This window comes from Dendropsophus ebraccatus, chromosome 10 (assembly GCF_027789765.1).
Source record: "Dendropsophus ebraccatus isolate aDenEbr1 chromosome 10, aDenEbr1.pat, whole genome shotgun sequence".
Lineage (NCBI taxonomy): Eukaryota > Metazoa > Chordata > Amphibia > Anura > Hylidae > Dendropsophus > Dendropsophus ebraccatus.
In genome coordinates, this window is record NC_091463.1 from 74,731,040 (window position 1) to 74,744,165 (window position 13,126).

The window sequence follows — 13,126 nt, forward strand, 5'->3', positions numbered from 1 at the left end:
ACTGTGAAAGTGAACCATCAGGTACATCGCCACTTTTTTTTTATTTTTATTTTTATTTTTTTACCCTAATAATGGATTGGCGCGGGGATGCTCCTGGCACAGTCCTTTTTTTTGTATTGCATCCCGGTTCCCATGCTCGGCGCCAGTCTTCCCGAGCACCGGCCACCCTGGAGGACTGCGGGCAGGCCCGCCGGCCCCCAGTGTGGCGATATCCCCTTCCCTCTGTGATAGGGCTCCATTGATTCTAATGGAGCAGTGTTACAGAGGGGAGGGGGTTTCACCCAGTGCTCTGGGGCGGGCCAGTGCTCAGTAAAAGACTGGCAACGAGCCTGGGAACCAGGAAGCACTTTAAAAAAAAAGAGTGGGTGTTTACATGCAGGCATAGGGGTGTTAGGAGAGAAGGGTCTGCATGTTGCTGGGCCTCTGCAGCCCAGATAAACACCCCATGCGCTTTACCTCCCAATTTGCATAAAACTTCTAAAGCTTATATGTCAGTGCTGAAAAACCATACTGAAATAAGAGTTCTATCTCCTGATTCTGGGGAAGGAGCCATTTTGTACACTGCCTTTATTATAGTCAGTAAAAAGCTGCTGACAGGTACACTTTAAAAGGGCTCTGGGTGCTAATCCCTTGAAAGCAAAGATTAGGGCTGCTGTTTGGGGGGGGGGATCCTACTAGATAGCCAAACAAGATTGTCATTAGCGCATAGGCTCCTTCAAACAGCACCACGCATCTGAGCATCAAGGACTCCTTTCACGGAGGAAGGAGATTTTAATTTTTTTTTTTTTTTAAACCTATAACATTAACCCTTATAAGTCTGGATTTTGTTTTGCAGATCTTTATAATGCACCTCCTCAGCAGATCTTTAGCATCTTCCCTCCATGTCTCCAGATGACAGAAGGAAGAATGAGTCTTTGAGAGTTGTAAGAACTCAAGTCAAGGGCTGAGAGTTCTACTCAACAGATGATGTTTATCTGCGGAAATCTCTATCTAAGTCCCCAAATGAATCCCCTCCTATCCCTAGGGAAGAATTCAGACGACTTGATTGGCTAATCTCCCTGATCTGATCACATCTCCTCTCTTTTGTTAATGTGTTGTCATTGCCGTATTCTATGGCCGGTCCTGTGATTGTATACACACAATGCATCTCCCTCCGCACTCTGTAAATCAATGTTCCTCTTCTGTCAGAGCCCTAATAACCTCCTAGGAATTGTGCGGTGTCCTTGTAGGCAGATAATGCATTGCCTGTGTTATCTGACTGGACCATAATAAGGTGCATTTATTGTTTGTGTTCTGATCTGTGATGTCACCTCTGATATCCGTCGGCATAGCCCAGGGCTGATGGAGTTCAGCTCCGACACCGAGCTCAAGATACAGAATGCAAATCAGGAATGGTTTATTACAGCTCATAACAGATGCCTCCATACACAGCTTCTCTTTACTGTCAGGCGCTGTGGTGTGCCGCTCTCCTGCAGCTTACTCATTTACTATATTACTAAGTGCTGGCGGGGTTGAAATGCGTCAGGGCTTTGCAGTCTCTGAGACAGAGACAGTATAGATAGGTCCACCTGAATTTACATCTGTGTGTCTAATGGAAGTGTACTGTCTCCTTGTCCTACTAGGACATCATATACATACAATCCATTAGATGCCCAAATAATAACGCGCCTGGGAACTGAAGCAGCGGTATAGGAAACAATAATAATAGCAATAGAACCCACATAGCAATTGTAGATAGCAGAAAGCCACCAACCTGTTACTCCCTATAAAAAGGTACACTGTTATTGCACTTGTGTGGACCCCCTAGAAGTCTGGGGTTCACAGGCTATAACTACACGTATCATTTGGTATAAATGTGGGAAAACCAGTTAAGAGGAGGTTTGTGACCAGTACAGATACTGTGAAGTTAGGACATCTTACTGTAGGGCCTGGGGCGCTGGATGCTGGTGTTGCAGTAGCTGGTGGGTTCTGGTGTTTTGGGGCAACTTGTCACGGTGGCCAATAGTGGTAGTACCCACCCCCAGACACACGGGCATCGGACATTGGTAGAACTGGTGTGAGGTGCTGGTGTAGGTGCAAGGTGTGGTGACAGAGAGTCACGACTTAAACAGTACTTCAGCTTTACTTGGCAAATATCTTCAGTGCAATACAAAATACAAAATTAGAAAAATACTGGTTGCAAGTGCTAGTGCAAAAATACTTAAAGGGGTTATCCAGCGCTACAAAAACATGGCCACTTTTCCCCTTTCTTGTCTCCAGATTGAGTGGGGTTTGGAACTCAGTTCCATTGAAGTAAATGGAGCTTAATTGGAAACCACACCTGAACTGGAGACAAGAGAGGGGGAAAAGTGGCCATGTTTTTGTAGCACTGTATAACCCCTTTAAGAGCTTGGTGGCAGACTAGAACAGAAGAAAAAAAGAGTTGTGTGTGAGGGTAGTGTAGGGGCCAGATAGGAGCCCTTGTCTAATTAGTAACAGTACTCTGCCAGGATGTTTGTAGAAAGTATAGTTTCTTGAAGAAATTATCGTACTCATAACTTTGATAGCTTCTGCCTAATTAATATTGAAGACCACCTTATGAGGTAGAACGAGTCCTAGGCCTTTGTCTCTAGGTGTAGCTTCCACTGAAGACTATCCCCGACTGGACGAGCGTGTGTCAGTAAGGTGCCTCAGCTCTTAGCATCTTTGCCTTACTGGGGATCAGTCCCTCTACCTTTCCTTAGTGGGTGACTGTCCTGACTGTAGAAATGCACAGCGTTGACAAAGGTTGTCCTATTGTCCTGTTACCCCACCTCTTGGGCTCAGCCCTGCATACTGGCTGGCTGTCTCTAGCTAGAACTGAACTCACTTGTGGCTGGAACAGAACTCACTGCTGAGCTGAACTAGCTGTACAGGAAGTCCCTACCATATATAGGGGAGTGTGACAGGAAGTGTAGGTCAGAGAATGTGGTGTACAGAAAGTAGACACAGGCAAACATGCACACAGAGCTAAACCTTTACACATATACTGCAGCTCTGCACAGGGGGAGTGAGACACCTAGTGGCTGTAGTGGAAATCACAGCTGACAGTACTTGGTGTGACACCTGAGTGAGTTACTTTACCTGGGTGGTATAAAACTTAGGGAACAACCTGTGGTGGGATACTACATTTGCAGCTGCCCTAGAACTAAACAAGTGGATACAACAGCAGTCACTAAATAGTCATCCAAAATAGCAATGAAAGAGCGTAGATGTGCTAAAATTAAGACATGGCATTAAGACAGGCAGCAGTGTTGTGAGGATTTATATGGACACTGTTACTAGAACTAAATGACATGAAAAGTTTTGATCAGTCCAGATGTTAGATACAACAGGGAGAAGCGCTTGGCTGAGCTCTTTACTCCTTGGTTCGCTGCAGTCGATGTCTCGCTTCAGGAGACAGTCTCCCTTGTAAGTCTATGGGGCTCATCTCCTGCAGTGAGCTGGAGATCGCAATGTGAGATTGCTCAGCACTGTATTTTGTATTTTCTCCTTTAAGGCTCATCTTCCTCTAAGTGCATTGCCAGGTATGAGCATTACGAGCTGGTAAATGAGAAGACGAGACGTTACCGCTTGTGACTAATACTCAGTAAATTGCATGCGGTGAAGGAGATTAATATGTCATTATATAATAACATTACAGCTGAAATGACAATTCTCCCGATCCCACAAGAGGCTGTGACAGTTAAATACAGGGATGGCAGTGACACCTCCAGGCTCCACGGAATATATGAGTTTGTGTTTACTCAGCCTATTATACAGATATTATGAGAAAACAAATATCTCCAGATACCAGCGAGGACTGGAATCCATATATAATGCTATAAGATAAGCTGTCTCTGAAATAGAGGCTAATATCTGTCATAAACGGAGGATAGCGCTCCCTAGATCCCCACTGCAATATTCAAGATAGTTTATAGGATTATACTCAACGCAAAGCTGTCAGACGCAATTCAGATTGCAAACTGCTGACACTGTTATTTGCCTATATGGTCCATCATTATTAGTATGTTACACGTATGGGTTTTCAGCCATATTGATTCTTTTTTCTCACTGTTTTCTAATGCTGCCTACATGATACCTCTGGCTTTACAGGAGTCTCATCTCTGCAGTTTACCTAATGCTGGAATCCAGCCAGGTGAACTTTTTAGACTCATAAGTGGGTTGGGGTCAGTTCACACCATGTTCAGTTTTCTGTGTTTTCTTATTCTGAGTGTTTTTCTTTTTTCTTATTTCTTTTTACAGAATTTTGTGCAGTCCCAGTGCTATTTTTAAGCGATCAGGAAAATCATAACACGTGATACGTTTTTCCATTGACTTCCAGAAGAACGGATCAAAATGCATCCGTTTTTTTAACGTATACAAAAAAAAGGTCAAGTACGTTTTTTTGTGTATGTTAAAAATTGCATCTGTTTTTTTCTTTTGCTAAAACGTAGTGTGAACCCAGCCTTAGGCCTAATTTACATGTCTGTATTTTTCATCTGTTTTCCCGGACCAGAAAAAACTGAATCCATTACAACCCATTATTTTCATTGGTGCTATTCATACATCCAGTTTTTTTGCGGATCCGTAATCCGTGACAAAAAAACCGACATGTTGTAATAAGGTCCTTAATTACGGATCGGACACCCCAATAGAATATATGGAGAGCACAAAATTTGCGGAGAGTACATTGTAATCCGTATCACGGATCCGTTTTTTTGTGACATCACCAAGCTCCTCCGGACAGAAATATCCTGCCTGATAGAAGGGACTGTAAAATGGCCCCCAGACAACCATGTGACCTTTTTTGGGGGGTTGGGACAGCTTCTGACATCATTTTTGCCATTCCCTCTTTTTTCTTCACTACACCTTTTTTTGCGGATGCGCAAAAACGGATAAAAATACGGAACACAATACAGATGCAAAATGGATGATTTTTTGCAGATTGTGGATGAAAAGGTGAGGTGTATAACTACTTTATATCCTTATCCCATAGAGATAACAGCAGGGACATACCGTACAGATGCTAGAGAGCAAGGAAAGGGCCTTGGAGCTGGCAGGAGGGATGTAAAAGTTGATAGGTACAGTCATTCTGTAGTTCGCAGGAAAGACCACTTACTGAGACACATAAAGCCATGTAATTTTCTGAAGGAGGGGGGAGGATTGACTGCTGCAGCCACAATACTGAAACATATGACTGCAACAGAGCTGGAATGAAACAGATGGCACCGTAGGAAAAGTGTTGAGTGTGAATTATATGGGCAAAAAGTGCTTCATACAGCAGAGCAAGCAAATGTTTTACCTTCTCCTTCCAACTGCAACAGTAGACGTGACCTGATGACACATTTAGGCTATGTTCACACTGTGTACGAGGCCGGCCGCTTTTCGTGCGCCGCCGTACATGTGCGGCTGAAACTACGGGCGTGGGAAAAATAGACATGCGGCCGGATGCGTACGATCCGCAAACATATGGCCGTAGTACAGTTATACTTCCCTAGCTTGTTTCGAAGCTATCTGAGGCAGGTCATTTACTTGGAAATCTTCGCCATGCCCAATAAAACACACAGAACCTTTTGGATCGAAAAATCAAGTTCAATTTGGCTGAAATAAGTACTCCGTACGGGGCCGCATGGAAATCCACGGCCGTGAGTTGGAACATTTCCGTCCTCAAACAATGGTCTTGTTTATTGTTCACGGTGCCGCATACGATCCGGCCGTAAGCTCATACGTAGTGTGCATTGTACGGGCGTATATCGTATACTTTGAAGCGAACGCATCAACCTCAAAACTATGTGCGTATATACGCGGTTCACGCTATGGCCGGACTCATATGCAGTGTGAACATAGCCTTATAGTGAATCCTATGAACCCTATACCATAAATATCTTTGACTAGAATGCCCATTATAAATGGTTTTCAGAGACCTTATCATACACCAAGAAAATTTGGGTTGATCAATGTGATGAAAGGGTTTCTGACTTTATTGATGTACTCTGCACTGTACTTAGGGGCCATGAGCTGCAGTACCAGGCACAACCACATGTACGACACATTAGCATAAATGAACTATAACCAGCAGGCGCATTGTCGCTTACTAGAAGTTGCACCCCATGATCAAACATAGACGACCTATCCTCAGAATAGGCGATGCATATTACAGTCCCAGAGTACCCCTTTAATGATAGATATGTTTGTTGTTCTCACAATTTAATGAGCGAACCATTTTACATTCTAATTATTTCTAATCCAATTACTCCAAATCCTCCCTCAGTAGTGTTTGTTTGCAGCGCCAGCATCGGCAGCTGGGACCCAACACTTTCATCTTGTCCTTCTTCTCTGTCACTGCTTCCATGTTATCCTCATTATTCTGTTCTGTCATTGAATCAGAAGACATCATAAGACGGTGGTATTATATCCTACATATATCTACTCTTCTCATGTCTCCCAGTGCCCCATGGTGGCTGCAGTGCCCCAATCACAAACACAGGGGGAGATTTATCAAACATGGTGTAAAGTGAAACTGGCTCAGTTGCCCCTAGCAACCAATCAGATTCCACTTTTCATTCCTCGCAGACTCTTTGGAAAATGAAAGGTGGAATCTGATTGGTTGCTAGGGGCAACTGAGCCAGTTTCACTTTACAACATGTTTGATAAATCTCCCCCATTGTCCTCAATGTCCCCATAAGAACTTTAGTTTCCCTATAGTGACTTGGCGGAGTGAAGGGTTTGCACCTATTTCGGTATCCAAATATCTGAACGTTTGGTTCATCTACACAGTAAAATGTCCAGGGTCCCCTCAGTAAGTTCAGTCTTGTTTTACCATATGAGCTTGTACTATCGCAACGTGCAGTACTGATAAACCGGCGTGTTTCATGTACCGGACTGGCCCTATTCCACCGGACGATTATCGTTCAGATTATCGTTAAATCGTTCGAATCGTTCGTTTGAATAGCAGTTAACGACTGAACGAGAAATCGTTGATCGTTTAATAACACCAGGACCTATTTTTATCATTGCTCGTTCGCAAATCGTTCGCATTGAATAAGAAGTCGTTTGGTCGTTAGCAGTAGTTACAAACGCAATAGCGACGGCAAGAAAGATCATAAGTAACGATTATCTTTCCATGTTAATGTGCGAACGATTTCAGGTCTTTCGTAATAGTGGTCGTTTGGATCGTATATCGTTAACGATTATGTGAACGATAATCATCCGGTAGAATAGGGCCCTTATTCAAGGCAGAGCTACACCTGCACAGCTCTCCCGGTAATATCCGCATCTGCCGCAGCCCTGTCTGGTGTCAGGATACATTAGCATATATTACCATATCACTCATTATTTTTTAATTGCGTCTCCAGTGATTTGAGCGGTGAGGATGGCTCTTTGCTGCGATAGCGCTATATCCTATGGAGAGCCAGCAGTGCACATTCAAGTGCTTGTCCCTGCCTGTGCCAGGAAATATCTGCAGTACTCATCTTCGATGAAAGCCCAGCTTGCTGCTTGTTTTCCTATATATTAATACATTGATTATAAGACTATTAAATAATGACGGGGCAGAAAGGTGGAAGAGCAGTCATGGATAAAACATCATGTGTTCATTAAAGGCTAAACTTTTTCTTTTTCAGATCAACTGGTTTCAGAAAGTTATATAGATTTTTTTTTTTTTTAATTCTATTTAAAAATCTCTGGCCTTCCAGTACTTATCAGCTACTGTATGTCCTGCAGGAAGTGGTGTATTTTTCCCAGTCTGACAGTGCTCTCTGCTGCCACCTCTGTCCATGTCCATAAATTGCCTCTTACCCCAGAAAAAAATCTAGGCCACTAGGTGCCTCACTTCTCTGCAATCTGCTCTCCACCGTCTATAGTTAAGCTCTTTGGTAACAGACAGACCAAGACACAACACAGGAAGTGGGGTTGGTATAGCTCCAGCTAAGTGCAGGAGAGAAACATAGAGCATGGGCTGTGTTCCTGCAATCTGTGAGCAGCCAGGGGATCCATAGTGCCCCTGAAAGGTAAATCAAGACTTCTCTATCTTCTCTGACCACCTATAAAGTTCTATAAAGTATATACACAGAGCAGCTTCCTAATCTGCCCCTCCATTTACAGTCATCCATAACAGCCGCAACAACAACAACAACAGTGCTTAGTGTAACTCCTTCCTTGCTTTGCTGTCATTGTTTCTTTCTCCTCACATATAACCTTGTTAAGCTAGTGTATCCCTCTATGTGCCCTTCTTCCCCCACATACTATACAGTCAATTATCCCTGTCAAAGTGTGCAGCCCAGTGCACCTCCACCAGCACTTTGTCATTGATCCAAGTCCCCTGCATAGACAAAGTTACAATATGAAATTTGGGCTGCATACATCCACCACTAGGGGGAGCTAAATTGTTTGATGCACACTGTTTTATTACTGAGGTCATTGTGCTAAAGTGAATGTACCATCAGGTACATTCAGTTTAAGTATCACCCATGTATAGAACGGTGCCAGCGTGGGTGCCGCGGTCCTTTTATTTGAACCACGGCCTGGTTTCCAGGTACAGCGTCATACTATTCACGGGTACCGGGCCAGGGATGATGCAATGGAGGCGGGCCGGCCCGCCCCCGAGTGAGAGGAAAAAACCCTGCCCCTCTATGACTTGGCTCCATTGATTCTAATGGAGCCGCGTCATAGAGGGGAGGGGGTTTCCTCCCACTGGGGGCGGCCCGGCCCACCTCCAGTGCTTCACCGCCGGCCTGGTAACCATGAATACACAGGAATTGGGCCGCGGTTCAAAAAAAGGACAGCTGCTTTGGCTTTCCCGCACCTGCACTGTTCTATACATAATAATACTTAACGCGACTCTGTACCCACTTTGTGACCCCCCCCCCCCAACTACTTATACCTTCTTTTAGCTGATGAGATGTTCTTTTTCATGCTATGTTTATCATCAGCTAAAAGAAGGTATAAGTAGTTGGGGGGGGGCTCACAAAGTGGGTACAGAGTCGCTTTAAAATGAATGTACCATCAGGTACATTTGCTTTAAATTGAACAGCATAAAACAAGCTCCCCCTAGTGGTGGCTGCTGATGGCCAAAATTTTACTCTCTGTTTATGTATGGGATTTGGAAAAAATGGACCCCTGACAAGTTACGTAAAGTGGGACTTAAAATACATTATGGTATGGTATGGTGTAAATACATCCCTAGTTGTAATGCATTGAAATTGGTTGTATGCCCTAAAAGCAGCATCCTGATAGGTTGACTTATATACGGCACAAAGGAAATCACCACCAGTACAGATTCCATATAAATGAGTATCCGCACCATAATAGATGTGCAGCCCTGAGCCCGGCCTGAACCTTTCCACGCCAGGCTGCTATACAAGCGCAATAATCTTGGCTCAGCAGTAATCTCAGACTAAAGCCGCTCCATATTTACGGTAATAAGCCATATATTAAAAACATTTTTCAGCATGTCAGTTCTCATAATTAGAATATCATGTGAGCTGTCTGCAGCGGCTGTATTAGCTACACATAAATCACGCAAACTATCCAAAAGTGCAAACACATTACAATAGGCAAACATTCAAAGATAATGGAAAACTAACCGTCCCCATCCTTATGCGCATTTAATGAGATGCATAGCGCATTCATCTGTGAGGAACGCACCAGGCAGACACTAAACCATGTCTACTGGTGTGTGAGGGGCTGATCTATAGGCTTGACTGGAAACATCCTAAAACTGGCTGAAATCCTGGAAATCATAAATAATGGTGTTTGCTGCCAAAGCTGTGATAGGATAATGCGGTTAAGTGATTACTGGCATTAATCTGCTGTACTGTATATGGAGAAGGCAGTGTTATCTGTCAGTAGAATGTTTATGACATGTCAATTGGTAGATAGCTATGCAGTATCCCAGTACAGATCCTGCTTTCAGGGACAGGTTGGTTGTCATATGGCAATAGTGCTGGCAGTTTTCTGACTGGGTCCTAGAGCTGTCAATCATAGGTGAGAGGTGGGGCCAAGGAGGTACAGAGTGCACAGAATTATAAGACCATGCCCCCTGGACACTTTCCTTCCTATCCCAGCCTCCCTTTTAGTTAAAGGAAAGGAATCTGGTTTAGGCAGTTACCTTCTGACCTGCACAGTCTTCAGGCCGGGCCTAAGCATCATGGCTATCACACCATTCATTCATTCATTCATTCATTCATTCATTCATTCATTCATTCGTGTATTCAAAGACCTGCACGTCCAGCAGACACTGAAGCTCAAGTATTAGTACTACCAGTGCCACATTGCTGGCCATGACCATGTGGCAGCACTCCTCACGCAGCTGTTAGCAGGGCACCCAGTGGAGAGTAAAGGACATAGAGGATGAACTGTAACTACCAACTGGAAACTGGTACAGGGGAACACAGCACCCTGCTATTTTCTTCTTTGGAAAATTAGGTCCCAAAAAAGATTGCAGAATGCATGGAACAATGACACAGTACCAGTCTTTAAAACAAGGCATGGGGCCAGGTTGTAGCCTGACAATGCAAGAGATTCTGTATTGCACCAAGGATAACAAGGAAACAATAGGAAATTTGTTAACAAGGTAATAGAATGCTAGAATTCGTCTAACCTGCCGATAGTGCCGTATGCCGGGGTAGCTATGTGGTGTTGTGGCTGCTGCGTTGGTGTAGGGTCATTTGGGCACTTGTTACGGTCGCCAGGAGTGGTGTGGGAACCCACCCTCGGACAAACGAGCACTGCGCTTGAGGTTTGTATTACCCAAGTGTGAATAGGTGTATGGGTGCAGGTGTAAAAATAATAGTCTAATAGCTTAAACGGGATAACTTCCGTTTACTTAGAATCTTCAGCACAATACAAGGCAATAATAACACTCTGGAATGCAGGTGTAGGCAAGAGGTACCGATGATAGACTTGGTAAAGTGAGAGTAGAGTTGAGTAGAGGAGCGTCTTGAGGGCCCTGGCCTATGTAGCTGTATACTCTTCCGGGATAGCGTGGTTGACAATAGAAGAAGAAGATACTTGTGGAACTTACCTCCTATTGCCCTATAGCAGGGGTGGGGAACCTCCGGCCCGCGGGCCGCATCCGGCCCCTGACACCTCCGGATGCGGCCCGCGGCACCCCTGTGACATGCGCTGCTCTGTAGGAGAAGGAGCCGGCATTCACAGCTTCCTCCTGTGTCTGTGACAGTTACCAGACACAGGAGGACGCTGTGTATGTTGGCTCCTTCTCCTCCAGAGCGGCACACGTCTTCTGCGGTTTGCGGCTCTCCTGTCATGTGCGCCGCAGTGGTGAGGCAGGAGCCGGCATACACAGCATCTTCCTGTGCCTGTGCTGGCTCCTTCCCCAACAGAGCGGCGCACATCTTGTGACTCCTGCGGGCCGCGCGCGATGACGTCATTTCACCGCGCGCCGCCTGACTGGGGGGTTAAGAAGGCCATTAGGGACCTGACTGGGAGGTTAAGAAGGCCACCAGGGACCTGACTGGGGGGTTAACTAGGCCACCAGGGACATGACTGAGGGGGTTAAGAAGGCCACCAGGGACCTGACTGGGGGGTTAACTAGGCCACCAGGGACATGACTGAGGGGGTTAAGAAGGCCACCAGGGACATGACTGAGGGGGTTAAGAAGGCCACCAGGGACACGACTGGGGGGTTAACTAGGCCACCAGGGACATGACTGGGGGGTTAACTAGGCCACCAGGGACATGACTGAGGGGGTTAAGAAGGCCACTAGGGACATGACTGGGGGGGTTAACTAGGCCACCAGGGACATGACTGAGGGGGTTAAGAAGGCCACCAGGGACATGACTGAGGGGGTTAAGAAGGCCACTAGGGACATGACTGGGGGGTTAACTAGGCCACCAGGGACATGACTGGGGGGTTAACTAGGCCACCAGGGACATGACTGGGGGGTTAACTAGGCCACCAGGGACATGACTGGGGGGTTAACTAGGCCACCAGGGACATGACTGAGGGGTTAACTAGGCCACCAGGGACATGACTGAGGGGGTTAAGAAGGCCACCAGGGACATGACTGAGGGGGTTAAGAAGGCCACCAGGGACATGACTGGGGGGTTAACTAGGCTACCAGGGACATGACTGGGGGGTTAACTAGGCTACCAGGGACATGACTGGGGGGTTAACTAGGCTACCAGGGACATGACGGGGGGCTGACTAGGCTACCAGGGACGTGACTGGGGGGGTTATCTAGGCTACCAGGGACATGACTGAGGGGCTAAACTAGGCTACCACGGACATCACAGAGGGGCTTAACTAGGCTACCAGGGACATGACTGGGGGTATTAACTAGGCTAGCAGGGACATAACTGGGGGGATTAACTAGGCTAGCAGGGACATGACTGGGGGGATTAACTAGGCCTACCAGAGGCATCATTGGGTGTGGGGGGGGGGGGGGTAATTAGGCTACCAGGGACATGACTGGGGGGTTAACTCAGGCTACAGGGTATCACTAAGGATTCACATCGGGTACAAGGGGCATCACAGACGGTTAACTACAATAGCAGGGGCATTAGGGGAACAATACTTTGCCTTGCCCCGGGTGCTGCAAACCCACGCTACCCTGCTGCGCACGGTATGCTGCCCTCGAATGATTTTATAAATGCCCGACTGGCCCTCGACATGGAAAAGGTTCCCCACCCCTGCCCTATAGTGTCGGGATACCTATCCTGTTAGGGTAGTACGAGGTCCCAGGTCCCTGCGCTGGGTTGAGCAGACTTTCCAAGGTGTCCCAGAAAAGCTGTGCGTTATAGTCGGATATGTAGGCTTAACTGCTGCTTTGTGCTACTAAGTTCAGTACCTAAATCCAGGTGACTGCCCTATGTGTTGTAGAAAGTATCCCTGGCATGGGCCTCAGAGGATGTCACTCCCACCTAAAGCTTCCTAGCACTGCATGCTACTGGTAATTACTTGCATAAAAAGAATACATTTCTTGGTTCCTGACAAGTGTCCTAGCCTGAGCCAGGCCCTGGCTTCACTGCAGCAGGAACTGTGCTCAGTAGTTGTCTCTCTCCAACTCTACTGACCATAGAAGACCCTCCTACCAGGAACTAGTTCCTTTTTATAGGGACAACTTAGCTAGCCTGTGATTGGTGGGGCTGTTTGTGCAGGAGAGAGA